This window comes from Triturus cristatus, chromosome 8 (assembly GCF_964204655.1).
Source record: "Triturus cristatus chromosome 8, aTriCri1.1, whole genome shotgun sequence".
NCBI classification, from domain to species: domain Eukaryota; kingdom Metazoa; phylum Chordata; class Amphibia; order Caudata; family Salamandridae; genus Triturus; species Triturus cristatus.
The window spans coordinates 737,887,307-737,902,119 of NC_140591.1; the positions used below are offsets into that span (position 1 = coordinate 737,887,307).

The 14,813-nt window shown below is 41.8% G+C and overlaps 9 non-coding genes across 9 annotated transcripts; all 9 read right to left on the minus strand.

Annotated features, from left to right (window-relative positions):
- Positions 1–984: 984 nt before the first annotated feature.
- On the minus strand, positions 985–1,056 carry TRNAP-UGG (transfer RNA proline (anticodon UGG)). The gene has a single exon. It is a non-coding gene; the product is annotated as a tRNA-Pro (tRNA).
- A 1,970-nt stretch (positions 1,057–3,026) lies between these two features.
- On the minus strand, positions 3,027–3,099 carry TRNAV-CAC (transfer RNA valine (anticodon CAC)). The gene has a single exon. It is a non-coding gene; the product is annotated as a tRNA-Val (tRNA).
- A 272-nt stretch (positions 3,100–3,371) lies between these two features.
- Positions 3,372–3,443, minus strand: TRNAP-UGG (transfer RNA proline (anticodon UGG)). The gene has a single exon. It is a non-coding gene; the product is annotated as a tRNA-Pro (tRNA).
- A 2,320-nt stretch (positions 3,444–5,763) lies between these two features.
- TRNAP-UGG (transfer RNA proline (anticodon UGG)) lies at positions 5,764–5,835 on the minus strand. Its single transcript has one exon. It is a non-coding gene; the product is annotated as a tRNA-Pro (tRNA).
- A 1,970-nt stretch (positions 5,836–7,805) lies between these two features.
- TRNAV-CAC (transfer RNA valine (anticodon CAC)) lies at positions 7,806–7,878 on the minus strand. The gene has a single exon. It is a non-coding gene; the product is annotated as a tRNA-Val (tRNA).
- Positions 7,879–8,150: 272 nt separating this feature from the next.
- Positions 8,151–8,222, minus strand: TRNAP-UGG (transfer RNA proline (anticodon UGG)). The gene has a single exon. It is a non-coding gene; the product is annotated as a tRNA-Pro (tRNA).
- A 1,970-nt stretch (positions 8,223–10,192) lies between these two features.
- On the minus strand, positions 10,193–10,265 carry TRNAV-CAC (transfer RNA valine (anticodon CAC)). Its single transcript has one exon. It is a non-coding gene; the product is annotated as a tRNA-Val (tRNA).
- A 272-nt stretch (positions 10,266–10,537) lies between these two features.
- On the minus strand, positions 10,538–10,609 carry TRNAP-UGG (transfer RNA proline (anticodon UGG)). The gene has a single exon. It is a non-coding gene; the product is annotated as a tRNA-Pro (tRNA).
- A 2,325-nt stretch (positions 10,610–12,934) lies between these two features.
- On the minus strand, positions 12,935–13,006 carry TRNAP-UGG (transfer RNA proline (anticodon UGG)). Its single transcript has one exon. It is a non-coding gene; the product is annotated as a tRNA-Pro (tRNA).
- Between the last annotated feature and the right edge of the window lie 1,807 nt (positions 13,007–14,813).

Consider the following 14,813-nt stretch of genomic DNA (forward strand, 5'->3'; position numbering starts at 1 on the left):
AGGTAAACCTGATTACCACTACACAACAAAAGCAGATGCAGCTTTCTTATCTATGTCGTGATAGAACAGTTGTGAATTGAGTAGAAGAAGGGCCCTGATGTGATACTTATTACATGCAGCCTGTAAGATAGTCAAACATGCAGGCTAGGAAGGAAGATGCAAATATCAATGTATTAGAAAAACACCTAAAGGCGAGTGATATGCTTTCATTCATGCATGGCTAGGAAAAATCGCCATACTGTTGCAAACATTCTTACACCACCAACTGGAAATAAATGATTCTGACATTAAACGTAAAGGTGACAATGCATTTGTATCATCACCTTGAGAAGGATCATCTTGGAATTGAGCCGAGGGCCTCTGCACTCAAAGCCAGAAACACTCCACTAAAATAAGATTCCTGTTGGTGCCAACAATTCTCCATGTTAATGCTTGTTCTAGGTGAGCAGTGAACCGATTGCAGGGCTCTTTTGAAAGCAAGGTCTGAGAACCAACAGATACATCCACACGCCGATTACTTTAGTGTTTTGAGAGAATTCCCTTTCTTGGAACGAGATTGCATGAAATAATCTTCAGGGCTTGGACAATTCCATGGCAAAACGGCACCTATCAACATTGTAGCCAACACAATATAACAACTGTTTCTGCCCGGTTTCGAACCGGGGACCTTTCGCGTGTGAGGCGAACTTGATAACCACTACACTACAGAAACAGATACCTACAGTTGATTTTTCTGTAATGAAACTGCTCCGAACTGGCTATTCCATGGGCCTCTGGCTTTAGATTTCTTTCATGCAACCTGCCCGACATCCCTAGCTGAACGCTCGTACATGCCATGCAAGACCAGATGTTTGGTATTAGCTCAGACTGGGCAGGGCTGAAGCATGAGACTCTAGCAAAGAATTATCCACTACTGCAAAGAAAAAATTGATGTTGGTTTTGAAACGCAAACTTCAAAACAACTTGAAAAGAGTACCAAGAAAAGGGCTCGTCCGGGATTTGAACCCGGGACCTCTCGCACCCAAAGCGAGAATCATACCCCTAGACCAACGAGCCCTCAAAATCCTCTTACCTCTCAAAAGCTAATACCGGCTCTAAGCCCGCAATGAAGATCATGCTGGTATCTTTATGATGCTTGGTCTGTGAATACGCATGAAAGTCAGTCTCAACTTACCCTTTCTCAAACGATAGCACTATCATTTACAAGTGTCTCCTTTTATTCCGTCCCAGCTTTGGACACGTCTTACAGGAAGTCAGCCCTTATTTATATATTTCTGCAGTGGCTGAAGCTTAATGAGAAAGAGTAACAAGTTGTTCATAACAACATAAGAAACACATTGTGCATTTTCTCTCAAATACTCCTTCACTTTGTGCCAAAAGAAATACCAAGGTGAATACCTAGGCCACAGATTCAAGCTAAAGATCTTCCTGGTGAAGGCAAGGCGCAATAAAAACTGCATATCGCTGGACTAAAGCATTCCTTGCATAGCCTCTAACATCATAACATAACTGAGCTGCTAGCAGCAAGCTAACCAATACCTTTCTGAAATGAGAATGACATGTGCTTATCTGCTCAATCAGTGCTCAATCAGGCGAGATTTAGAAAAGGTGGAAAGGGTCCAAGTGGATGCCCCTTCCTTTTTAGGGTGGGTCCTGCTGACTATCATAGGATTGCTTGTAAAAGTGGTCAGGGTCAGAGGAAAAGCTGCCAACACTTCTTAGCGTTCTCTATAGATGCAGCCATTTTCTGTGACTGTAATTTCGGCCTTTTCCCAGAAGTCTCTATTCTGCCTATGCAAATTAACAAAAGCAGTGCTTATTCCTCACTTGCTCAAAGGTCCTTCCTGTCCAGAAAGCTCTGATTAAGCATGCTTATTTTCTTTTTCTGGGATATTTTAAATTGTTTCGCTGTCCAGTCTGTGGCAGTAGAAAGCTGCTTATGATGCCAGGTTTTGATGAATCCCCAAGGTACAAGTACAGAGGAATATATCAGTCTCTAGGATATGGAACTTTTAGCTAACACATCACAATATGTGATGCTTGCCAAGAAAACACTACATTCTGGAGCGCTGATGATCAGAACATTCTGCTCCTGAAGGATAGAAAAGACAGCTTGATTGAAATAAAGTCTGTTTATATTGACGCTCTCTCTCTCCCTATATATACATACATGCGTACACACACACACACAGGTATGTCATGCATTTCTTCAGATTTGTTTCAACCATTTACCATTTATTGGAGAATCCCTACTTTTCAAGTGACTGCAAATGAAGTCATCTCTGGCACTTTTTGTGCAAAGTAAGAGACGCACATGACACCTTTTTATAAAAGTCATCGGTTTCTTTGTTACTGTGTACTTTCAAAGCATGGGGCTTTCACACGTCAGGTAAACCTGATTACCACTACACAACAAAAGCAGATGCAGCTTTCTTATCTATGTCGTGATAGAACAGTTGTGAATTGAGTAGAAGAAGGGCCCTGATGTGATACTTATTACATGCAGCCTGTAAGATAGTCAAACATGCAGGCTAGGAAGGAAGATGCAAATATCAATGTATTAGAAAAACACCTAAAGGCGAGTGATATGCTTTCATTCATGCATGGCTAGGAAAAATCGCCATACTGTTGCAAACATTCTTACACCACCAACTGGAAATAAATGATTCTGACATTAAACGTAAAGGTGACAATGCATTTGTATCATCACCTTGAGAAGGATCATCTTGGAATTGAGCCGAGGGCCTCTGCACTCAAAGCCAGAAACACTCCACTAAAATAAGATTCCTGTTGGTGCCAACAATTCTCCATGTTAATGCTTGTTCTAGGTGAGCAGTGAACCGATTGCAGGGCTCTTTTGAAAGCAAGGTCTGAGAACCAACAGATACATCCACACGCCGATTACTTTAGTGTTTTGAGAGAATTCCCTTTCTTGGAACGAGATTGCATGAAATAATCTTCAGGGCTTGGACAATTCCATGGCAAAACGGCACCTATCAACATTGTAGCCAACACAATATAACAACTGTTTCTGCCCGGTTTCGAACCGGGGACCTTTCGCGTGTGAGGCGAACGTGATAACCACTACACTACAGAAACAGATACCTACAGTTGATTTTTCTGTAATGAAACTGCTCCGAACTGGCTATTCCATGGGCCTCTGGCTTTAGATTTCTTTCATGCAACCTGCCCGACATCCCTAGCTGAACGCTCGTACATGCCATGCAAGACCAGATGTTTGGTATTAGCTCAGACTGGGCAGGGCTGAAGCATGAGACTCTAGCAAAGAATTATCCACTACTGCAAAGAAAAAATTGATGTTGGTTTTGAAACGCAAACTTCAAAACAACTTGAAAAGAGTACCAAGAAAAGGGCTCGTCCGGGATTTGAACCCGGGACCTCTCGCACCCAAAGCGAGAATCATACCCCTAGACCAACGAGCCCTCAAAATCCTCTTACCTCTCAAAAGCTAATACCGGCTCTAAGCCCGCAATGAAGATCATGCTGGTATCTTTATGATGCTTGGTCTGTGAATACGCATGAAAGTCAGTCTCAACTTACCCTTTCTCAAACGATAGCACTATCATTTACAAGTGTCTCCTTTTATTCCGTCCCAGCTTTGGACACGTCTTACAGGAAGTCAGCCCTTATTTATATATTTCTGCAGTGGCTGAAGCTTAATGAGAAAGAGTAACAAGTTGTTCATAACAACATAAGAAACACATTGTGCATTTTCTCTCAAATACTCCTTCACTTTGTGCCAAAAGAAATACCAAGGTGAATACCTAGGCCACAGATTCAAGCTAAAGATCTTCCTGGTGAAGGCAAGGCGCAATAAAAACTGCATATCGCTGGACTAAAGCATTCCTTGCATAGCCTCTAACATCATAACATAACTGAGCTGAGCTGCTAGCAGCAAGCTAACCAATACCTTTCTGAAATGAGAATGACATGTGCTTATCTGCTCAATCAGTGCTCAATCAGGCGAGATTTAGAAAAGGTGGAAAGGGTCCAAGTGGATGCCCCTTCCTTTTTAGGGTGGGTCCTGCTGACTATCATAGGATTGCTTGTAAAAGTGGTCAGGGTCAGAGGAAAAGCTGCCAACACTTCTTAGCGTTCTCTATAGATGCAGCCATTTTCTGTGACTGTAATTTCGGCCTTTTCCCAGAAGTCTCTATTCTGCCTATGCAAATTAACAAAAGCAGTGCTTATTCCTCACTTGCTCAAAGGTCCTTCCTGTCCAGAAAGCTCTGATTAAGCATGCTTATTTTCTTTTTCTGGGATATTTTAAATTGTTTCGCTGTCCAGTCTGTGGCAGTAGAAAGCTGCTTATGATGCCAGGTTTTGATGAATCCCCAAGGTACAAGTACAGAGGAATATATCAGTCTCTAGGATATGGAACTTTTAGCTAACACATCACAATATGTGATGCTTGCCAAGAAAACACTACATTCTGGAGCGCTGATGATCAGAACATTCTGCTCCTGAAGGATAGAAAAGACAGCTTGATTGAAATAAAGTCTGTTTATATTGACGCTCTCTCTCTCCCTATATATACATACATGCATACACACACACACACAGGTATGTCATGCATTTCTTCAGATTTGTTTCAACCATTTACCATTTATTGGAGAATCCCTACTTTTCAAGTGACTGCAAATGAAGTCATCTCTGGCACTTTTTGTGCAAAGTAAGAGACACACATGACACCTTATTATAAAAGTCATCGGTTTCTTTGTTACTGTGTACTTTCAAAGCATGGGGCTTTCACACGTCAGGTAAACCTGATTACCACTACACAACAAAAGCAGATGCAGCTTTCTTATCTATGTCGTGATAGAACAGTTGTGAATTGAGTAGAAGAAGGGCCCTGATGTGATACTTATTACATGCAGCCTGTAAGATAGTCAAACATGCAGGCTAGGAAGGAAGATGCAAATATCAATGTATTAGAAAAACACCTAAAGGCGAGTGATATGCTTTCATTCATGCATGGCTAGGAAAAATCGCCATACTGTTGCAAACATTCTTACACCACCAACTGGAAATAAATGATTCTGACATTAAACGTAAAGGTGACAATGCATTTGTATCATCACCTTGAGAAGGATCATCTTGGAATTGAGCCGAGGGCCTCTGCACTCAAAGCCAGAAACACTCCACTAAAATAAGATTCCTGTTGGTGCCAACAATTCTCCATGTTAATGCTTGTTCTAGGTGAGCAGTGAACCGATTGCAGGGCTCTTTTGAAAGCAAGGTCTGAGAACCAACAGATACATCCACACGCCGATTACTTTAGTGTTTTGAGAGAATTCCCTTTCTTGGAACGAGATTGCATGAAATAATCTTCAGGGCTTGGACAATTCCATGGCAAAACGGCACCTATCAACATTGTAGCCAACACAATATAACAACTGTTTCTGCCCGGTTTCGAACCGGGGACCTTTCGCGTGTGAGGCGAACTTGATAACCACTACACTACAGAAACAGATACCTACAGTTGATTTTTCTGTAATGAAACTGCTCCGAACTGGCTATTCCATGGGCCTCTGGCTTTAGATTTCTTTCATGCAACCTGCCCGACATCCCTAGCTGAACGCTCGTACATGCCATGCAAGACCAGATGTTTGGTATTAGCTCAGACTGGGCAGGGCTGAAGCATGAGACTCTAGCAAAGAATTATCCACTACTGCAAAGAAAAAATTGATGTTGGTTTTGAAACGCAAACTTCAAAACAACTTGAAAAGAGTACCAAGAAAAGGGCTCGTCCGGGATTTGAACCCGGGACCTCTCGCACCCAAAGCGAGAATCATACCCCTAGACCAACGAGCCCTCAAAATCCTCTTACCTCTCAAAAGCTAATACCGGCTCTAAGCCCGCAATGAAGATCATGCTGGTATCTTTATGATGCTTGGTCTGTGAATACGCATGAAAGTCAGTCTCAACTTACCCTTTCTCAAACGATAGCACTATCATTTACAAGTGTCTCCTTTTATTCCGTCCCAGCTTTGGACACGTCTTACAGGAAGTCAGCCCTTATTTATATATTTCTGCAGTGGCTGAAGCTTAATGAGAAAGAGTAACAAGTTGTTCATAACAACATAAGAAACACATTGTGCATTTTCTCTCAAATACTCCTTCACTTTGTGCCAAAAGAAATACCAAGGTGAATACCTAGGCCACAGATTCAAGCTAAAGATCTTCCTGGTGAAGGCAAGGCGCAATAAAAACTGCATATCGCTGGACTAAAGCATTCCTTGCATAGCCTCTAACATCATAACATAACTGAGCTGCTAGCAGCAAGCTAACCAATACCTTTCTGAAATGAGAATGACATGTGCTTATCTGCTCAATCAGTGCTCAATCAGGCGAGATTTAGAAAAGGTGGAAAGGGTCCAAGTGGATGCCCCTTCCTTTTTAGGGTGGGTCCTGCTGACTATCATAGGATTGCTTGTAAAAGTGGTCAGGGTCAGAGGAAAAGCTGCCAACACTTCTTAGCGTTCTCTATAGATGCAGCCATTTTCTGTGACTGTAATTTCGGCCTTTTCCCAGAAGTCTCTATTCTGCCTATGCAAATTAACAAAAGCAGTGCTTATTCCTCACTTGCTCAAAGGTCCTTCCTGTCCAGAAAGCTCTGATTAAGCATGCTTATTTTCTTTTTCTGGGATATTTTAAATTGTTTCGCTGTCCAGTCTGTGGCAGTAGAAAGCTGCTTATGATGCCAGGTTTTGATGAATCCCCAAGGTACAAGTACAGAGGAATATATCAGTCTCTAGGATATGGAACTTTTAGCTAACACATCACAATATGTGATGCTTGCCAAGAAAACACTACATTCTGGAGCGCTGATGATCAGAACATTCTGCTCCTGAAGGATAGAAAAGACAGCTTGATTGAAATAAAGTCTGTTTATATTGACGCTCTCTCTCTCCCTATATATACATACATGCGTACACACACACACACAGGTATGTCATGCATTTCTTCAGATTTGTTTCAACCATTTACCATTTATTGGAGAATCCCTACTTTTCAAGTGACTGCAAATGAAGTCATCTCTGGCACTTTTTGTGCAAAGTAAGAGACGCACATGACACCTTTTTATAAAAGTCATCGGTTTCTTTGTTACTGTGTACTTTCAAAGCATGGGGCTTTCACACGTCAGGTAAACCTGATTACCACTACACAACAAAAGCAGATGCAGCTTTCTTATCTATGTCGTGATAGAACAGTTGTGAATTGAGTAGAAGAAGGGCCCTGATGTGATACTTATTACATGCAGCCTGTAAGATAGTCAAACATGCAGGCTAGGAAGGAAGATGCAAATATCAATGTATTAGAAAAACACCTAAAGGCGAGTGATATGCTTTCATTCATGCATGGCTAGGAAAAATCGCCATACTGTTGCAAACATTCTTACACCACCAACTGGAAATAAATGATTCTGACATTAAACGTAAAGGTGACAATGCATTTGTATCATCACCTTGAGAAGGATCATCTTGGAATTGAGCCGAGGGCCTCTGCACTCAAAGCCAGAAACACTCCACTAAAATAAGATTCCTGTTGGTGCCAACAATTCTCCATGTTAATGCTTGTTCTAGGTGAGCAGTGAACCGATTGCAGGGCTCTTTTGAAAGCAAGGTCTGAGAACCAACAGATACATCCACACGCCGATTACTTTAGTGTTTTGAGAGAATTCCCTTTCTTGGAACGAGATTGCATGAAATAATCTTCAGGGCTTGGACAATTCCATGGCAAAACGGCACCTATCAACATTGTAGCCAACACAATATAACAACTGTTTCTGCCCGGTTTCGAACCGGGGACCTTTCGCGTGTGAGGCGAACGTGATAACCACTACACTACAGAAACAGATACCTACAGTTGATTTTTCTGTAATGAAACTGCTCCGAACTGGCTATTCCATGGGCCTCTGGCTTTAGATTTCTTTCATGCAACCTGCCCGACATCCCTAGCTGAACGCTCGTACATGCCATGCAAGACCAGATGTTTGGTATTAGCTCAGACTGGGCAGGGCTGAAGCATGAGACTCTAGCAAAGAATTATCCACTACTGCAAAGAAAAAATTGATGTTGGTTTTGAAACGCAAACTTCAAAACAACTTGAAAAGAGTACCAAGAAAAGGGCTCGTCCGGGATTTGAACCCGGGACCTCTCGCACCCAAAGCGAGAATCATACCCCTAGACCAACGAGCCCTCAAAATCCGCTTACCTCTCAAAAGCTAATACCGGCTCTAAGCCCGCAATGAAGATCATGCTGGTATCTTTATGATGCTTGGTCTGTGAAAACGCATGAAAGTCAGTCTCAACTTACCCTTTCTCAAACGATAGCACTATCATTTACAAGTGTCTCCTTTTATTCCGTCCCAGCTTTGGACACGTCTTACAGGAAGTCAGCCCTTATTTATATATTTCTGCAGTGGCTGAAGCTTAATGAGAAAGAGTAACAAGTTGTTCATAACAACATAAGAAACACATTGTGCATTTTCTCTCAAATACTCCTTCACTTTGTGCCAAAAGAAATACCAAGGTGAATACCTAGGCCACAGATTCAAGCTAAAGATCTTCCTGGTGAAGGCAAGGCGCAATAAAAACTGCATATCGCTGGACTAAAGCATTCCTTGCATAGCCTCTAACATCATAACATAACTGAGCTGCTAGCAGCAAGCTAACCAATACCTTTCTGAAATGAGAATGACATGTGCTTATCTGCTCAATCAGTGCTCAATCAGGCGAGATTTAGAAAAGGTGGAAAGGGTCCAAGTGGATGCCCCTTCCTTTTTAGGGTGGGTCCTGCTGACTATCATAGGATTGCTTGTAAAAGTGGTCAGGGTCAGAGGAAAAGCTGCCAACACTTCTTAGCGTTCTCTATAGATGCAGCCATTTTCTGTGACTGTAATTTCGGCCTTTTCCCAGAAGTCTCTATTCTGCCTATGCAAATTAACAAAAGCAGTGCTTATTCCTCACTTGCTCAAAGGTCCTTCCTGTCCAGAAAGCTCTGATTAAGCATGCTTATTTTCTTTTTCTGGGATATTTTAAATTGTTTCGCTGTCCAGTCTGTGGCAGTAGAAAGCTGCTTATGATGCCAGGTTTTGATGAATCCCCAAGGTACAAGTACAGAGGAATATATCAGTCTCTAGGATATGGAACTTTTAGCTAACACATCACAATATGTGATGCTTGCCAAGAAAACACTACATTCTGGAGCGCTGATGATCAGAACATTCTGCTCCTGAAGGATAGAAAAGACAGCTTGATTGAAATAAAGTCTGTTTATATTGACGCTCTCTCTCTCCCTATATATACATACATGCGTACACACACACACACAGGTATGTCATGCATTTCTTCAGATTTGTTTCAACCATTTACCATTTATTGGAGAATCCCTACTTTTCAAGTGACTGCAAATGAAGTCATCTCTGGCACTTTTTGTGCAAAGTAAGAGACGCACATGACACCTTTTTATAAAAGTCATCGGTTTCTTTGTTACTGTGTACTTTCAAAGCATGGGGCTTTCACACGTCAGGTAAACCTGATTACCACTACACAACAAAAGCAGATGCAGCTTTCTTATCTATGTCGTGATAGAACAGTTGTGAATTGAGTAGAAGAAGGGCCCTGATGTGATACTTATTACATGCAGCCTGTAAGATAGTCAAACATGCAGGCTAGGAAGGAAGATGCAAATATCAATGTATTAGAAAAACACCTAAAGGCGAGTGATATGCTTTCATTCATGCATGGCTAGGAAAAATCGCCATACTGTTGCAAACATTCTTACACCACCAACTGGAAATAAATGATTCTGACATTAAACGTAAAGGTGACAATGCATTTGTATCATCACCTTGAGAAGGATCATCTTGGAATTGAGCCGAGGGCCTCTGCACTCAAAGCCAGAAACACTCCACTAAAATAAGATTCCTGTTGGTGCCAACAATTCTCCATGTTAATGCTTGTTCTAGGTGAGCAGTGAACCGATTGCAGGGCTCTTTTGAAAGCAAGGTCTGAGAACCAACAGATACATCCACACGCCGATTACTTTAGTGTTTTGAGAGAATTCCCTTTCTTGGAACGAGATTGCATGAAATAATCTTCAGGGCTTGGACAATTCCATGGCAAAACGGCACCTATCAACATTGTAGCCAACACAATATAACAACTGTTTCTGCCCGGTTTCGAACCGGGGACCTTTCGCGTGTGAGGCGAACGTGATAACCACTACACTACAGAAACAGATACCTACAGTTGATTTTTCTGTAATGAAACTGCTCCGAACTGGCTATTCCATGGGCCTCTGGCTTTAGATTTCTTTCATGCAACCTGCCCGACATCCCTAGCTGAACGCTCGTACATGCCATGCAAGACCAGATGTTTGGTATTAGCTCAGACTGGGCAGGGCTGAAGCATGAGACTCTAGCAAAGAATTATCCACTACTGCAAAGAAAAAATTGATGTTGGTTTTGAAACGCAAACTTCAAAACAACTTGAAAAGAGTACCAAGAAAAGGGCTCGTCCGGGATTTGAACCCGGGACCTCTCGCACCCAAAGCGAGAATCATACCCCTAGACCAACGAGCCCTCAAAATCCTCTTACCTCTCAAAAGCTAATACCGGCTCTAAGCCCGCAATGAAGATCATGCTGGTATCTTTATGATGCTTGGTCTGTGAATACGCATGAAAGTCAGTCTCAACTTACCCTTTCTCAAACGATAGCACTATCATTTACAAGTGTCTCCTTTTATTCCGTCCCAGCTTTGGACACGTCTTACAGGAAGTCAGCCCTTATTTATATATTTCTTCAGTGGCTGAAGCTTAATGAGAAAGAGTAACAAGTTGTTCATAACAACATAAGAAACACATTGTGCATTTTCTCTTAAATACTCCTTCACTTTGTGCCAAAAGAAATACCAAGGTGAATACCTAGGCCACAGATTCAAGCTAAAGATCTTCCTGCTGAATGCAAGGCGCAATAAAAACTGCATATCGCTGGACTAAAGCATTCCTTGCATAGCCTCTAACATCATAACATAACTGAGCTGCTAGCAGCAAGCTAACCAATACCTTTCTGAAATGAGAATGACATGTGCTTATCTGCTCAATCAGTGCTCAATCAGGCTCGATCAGGCGAGATTTAGAAAAGGTGGAAAGGGTCCAAGTGGATGCCCCTTCCTTTTTAGGGTGGGTCCTGCTGACTATCATAGGATTGCTTGTAAAAGTGGCCAGGGTCAGAGGAAAAGCTGCCAACACTTCTTAGCGTTCTCTATAGATGCAGCCATTTTCTGTGACTGTAATTTCGGCCTTTTCCCAGAAGTCTCTATTCTGCCTATGCAAATTAACAAAAGCAGTGCTTATTCCTCACTTGCTCAAATGTCCTTCCTGTCCAGAAAGCTCTGATTAAGCATGCTTATTTTCTTTTTCTGGGATATTTTAAATTGTTTCGCTGTCCAGTCTGTGGCAGTAGAAAGCTGCTTATGATGCCAGGTTTTGATGAATCCCCAAGGTACAAGTACAGAGGAATATATCAGTCTCTAGGATATGGAACTTTTAGCTAACACATCACAATATGTGATGCTTGCCAAGAAAACACTACATTCTGGAGCGCTGATGATCAGAACATTCTGCTCCTGAAGGATAGAAAAGACAGCTTGATTGAAATAAAGTCTGTTTATATTGACGCTCTCTCTCTCCCTATATATACATACATGCATACACACACACACACAGGTATGTCATGCATTTCTTCAGATTTGTTTCAACCATTTACCATTTATTGGAGAATCCCTACTTTTCAAGTGACTGCAAATGAAGTCATCTCTGGCACTTTTTGTGCAAAGTAAGAGACACACATGACACCTTATTATAAAAGTCATCGGTTTCTTTGTTACTGTGTACTTTCAAAGCATGGGGCTTTCACACGTCAGGTAAACCTGATTACCACTACACAACAAAAGCAGATGCAGCTTTCTTATCTATGTCGTGATAGAACAGTTGTGAATTGAGTAGAAGAAGGGCCCTGATGTGATACTTATTACATGCAGCCTGTAAGATAGTCAAACATGCAGGCTAGGAAGGAAGATGCAAATATCAATGTATTAGAAAAACACCTAAAGGCGAGTGATATGCTTTCATTCATGCATGGCTAGGAAAAATCGCCATACTGTTGCAAACATTCTTACACCACCAACTGGAAATAAATGATTCTGACATTAAACGTAAAGGTGACAATGCATTTGTATCATCACCTTGAGAAGGATCATCTTGGAATTGAGCCGAGGGCCTCTGCACTCAAAGCCAGAAACACTCCACTAAAATAAGATTCCTGTTGGTGCCAACAATTCTCCATGTTAATGCTTGTTCTAGGTGAGCAGTGAACCGATTGCAGGGCTCTTTTGAAAGCAAGGTCTGAGAACCAACAGATACATCCACACGCCGATTACTTTAGTGTTTTGAGAGAATTCCCTTTCTTGGAACGAGATTGCATGAAATAATCTTCAGGGCTTGGACAATTCCATGGCAAAACGGCACCTATCAACATTGTAGCCAACACAATATAACAACTGTTTCTGCCCGGTTTCGAACCGGGGACCTTTCGCGTGTGAGGCGAACTTGATAACCACTACACTACAGAAACAGATACCTACAGTTGATTTTTCTGTAATGAAACTGCTCCGAACTGGCTATTCCATGGGCCTCTGGCTTTAGATTTCTTTCATGCAACCTGCCCGACATCCCTAGCTGAACGCTCGTACATGCCATGCAAGACCAGATGTTTGGTATTAGCTCAGACTGGGCAGGGCTGAAGCATGAGACTCTAGCAAAGAATTATCCACTACTGCAAAGAAAAAATTGATGTTGGTTTTGAAACGCAAACTTCAAAACAACTTGAAAAGAGTACCAAGAAAAGGGCTCGTCCGGGATTTGAACCCGGGACCTCTCGCACCCAAAGCGAGAATCATACCCCTAGACCAACGAGCCCTCAAAATCCTCTTACCTCTCAAAAGCTAATACCGGCTCTAAGCCCGCAATGAAGATCATGCTGGTATCTTTATGATGCTTGGTCTGTGAAAACGCATGAAAGTCAGTCTCAACTTACCCTTTCTCAAACGATAGCACTATCATTTACAAGTGTCTCCTTTTATTCCGTCCCAGCTTTGGACACGTCTTACAGGAAGTCAGCCCTTATTTATATATTTCTGCAGTGGCTGAAGCTTAATGAGAAAGAGTAACAAGTTGTTCATAACAACATAAGAAACACATTGTGCATTTTCTCTCAAATACTCCTTCACTTTGTGCCAAAAGAAATACCAAGGTGAATACCTAGGCCACAGATTCAAGCTAAAGATCTTCCTGCTGAATGCAAGGCGCAATAAAAACTGCATATCGCTGGACTAAAGCATTCCTTGCATAGCCTCTAACATCATAACATAACTGAGCTGCTAGCAGCAAGCTAACCAATACCTTTCTGAAATGAGAATGACATGTGCTTATCTGCTCAATCAGTGCTCAATCAGGCGAGATTTAGAAAAGGTGGAAAGGGTCCAAGTGGATGCCCCTTCCTTTTTAGGGTGGGTCCTGCTGACTATCATAGGATTGCTTGTAAAAGTGGTCAGGGTCAGAGGAAAAGCTGCCAACACTTCTTAGCGTTCTCTATAGATGCAGCCATTTTCTGTGACTGTAATTTCGGCCTTTTCCCAGAAGTCTCTATTCTGCCTATGCAAATTAACAAAAGCAGTGCTTATTCCTCACTTGCTCAAAGGTCCTTCCTGTCCAGAAAGCTCTGATTAAGCATGCTTATTTTCTTTTTCTGGGATATTTTAAATTGTTTCGCTGTCCAGTCTGTGGCAGTAGAAAGCTGCTTATGATGCCAGGTTTTGATGAATCCCCAAGGTACAAGTACAGAGGAATATATCAGTCTCTAGGATATGGAACTTTTAGCTAACACATCGCAATATGTGATGCTTGCCAAGAAAACACTACATTCTGGAGCGCTGATGATCAGAACATTCTGCTCCTGAAGGATAGAAAAGACAGCTTGATTGAAATAAAGTCTGTTTATATTGACGCTCTCTCTCTCCCTATATATACATACATGCGTACACACACACACACAGGTATGTCATGCATTTCTTCAGATTTGTTTCAACCATTTACCATTTATTGGAGAATCCCTACTTTTCAAGTGACTGCAAATGAAGTCATCTCTGGCACTTTTTGTGCAAAGTAAGAGACGCACATGACACCTTTTTATAAAAGTCATCGGTTTCTTTGTTACTGTGTACTTTCAAAGCATGGGGCTTTCACACGTCAGGTAAACCTGATTACCACTACACAACAAAAGCAGATGCAGCTTTCTTATCTATGTCGTGATAGAACAGTTGTGAATTGAGTAGAAGAAGGGCCCTGATGTGATACTTATTACATGCAGCCTGTAAGATAGTCAAACATGCAGGCTAGGAAGGAAGATGCAAATATCAATGTATTAGAAAAACACCTAAAGGCGAGTGATATGCTTTCATTCATGCATGGCTAGGAAAAATCGCCATACTGTTGCAAACATTCTTACACCACCAACTGGAAATAAATGATTCTGACATTAAACGTAAAGGTGACAATGCATTTGTATCATCACCTTGAGAAGGATCATCTTGGAATTGAGCCGAGGGCCTCTGCACTCAAAGCCAGAAACACTCCACTAAAATAAGATTCCTGTTGGTGCCAACAATTCTCCATGTTAATGCTTGTTCTAGGTGAGCAGTGAACCGATTGCAGGGCTCTTTTGAAA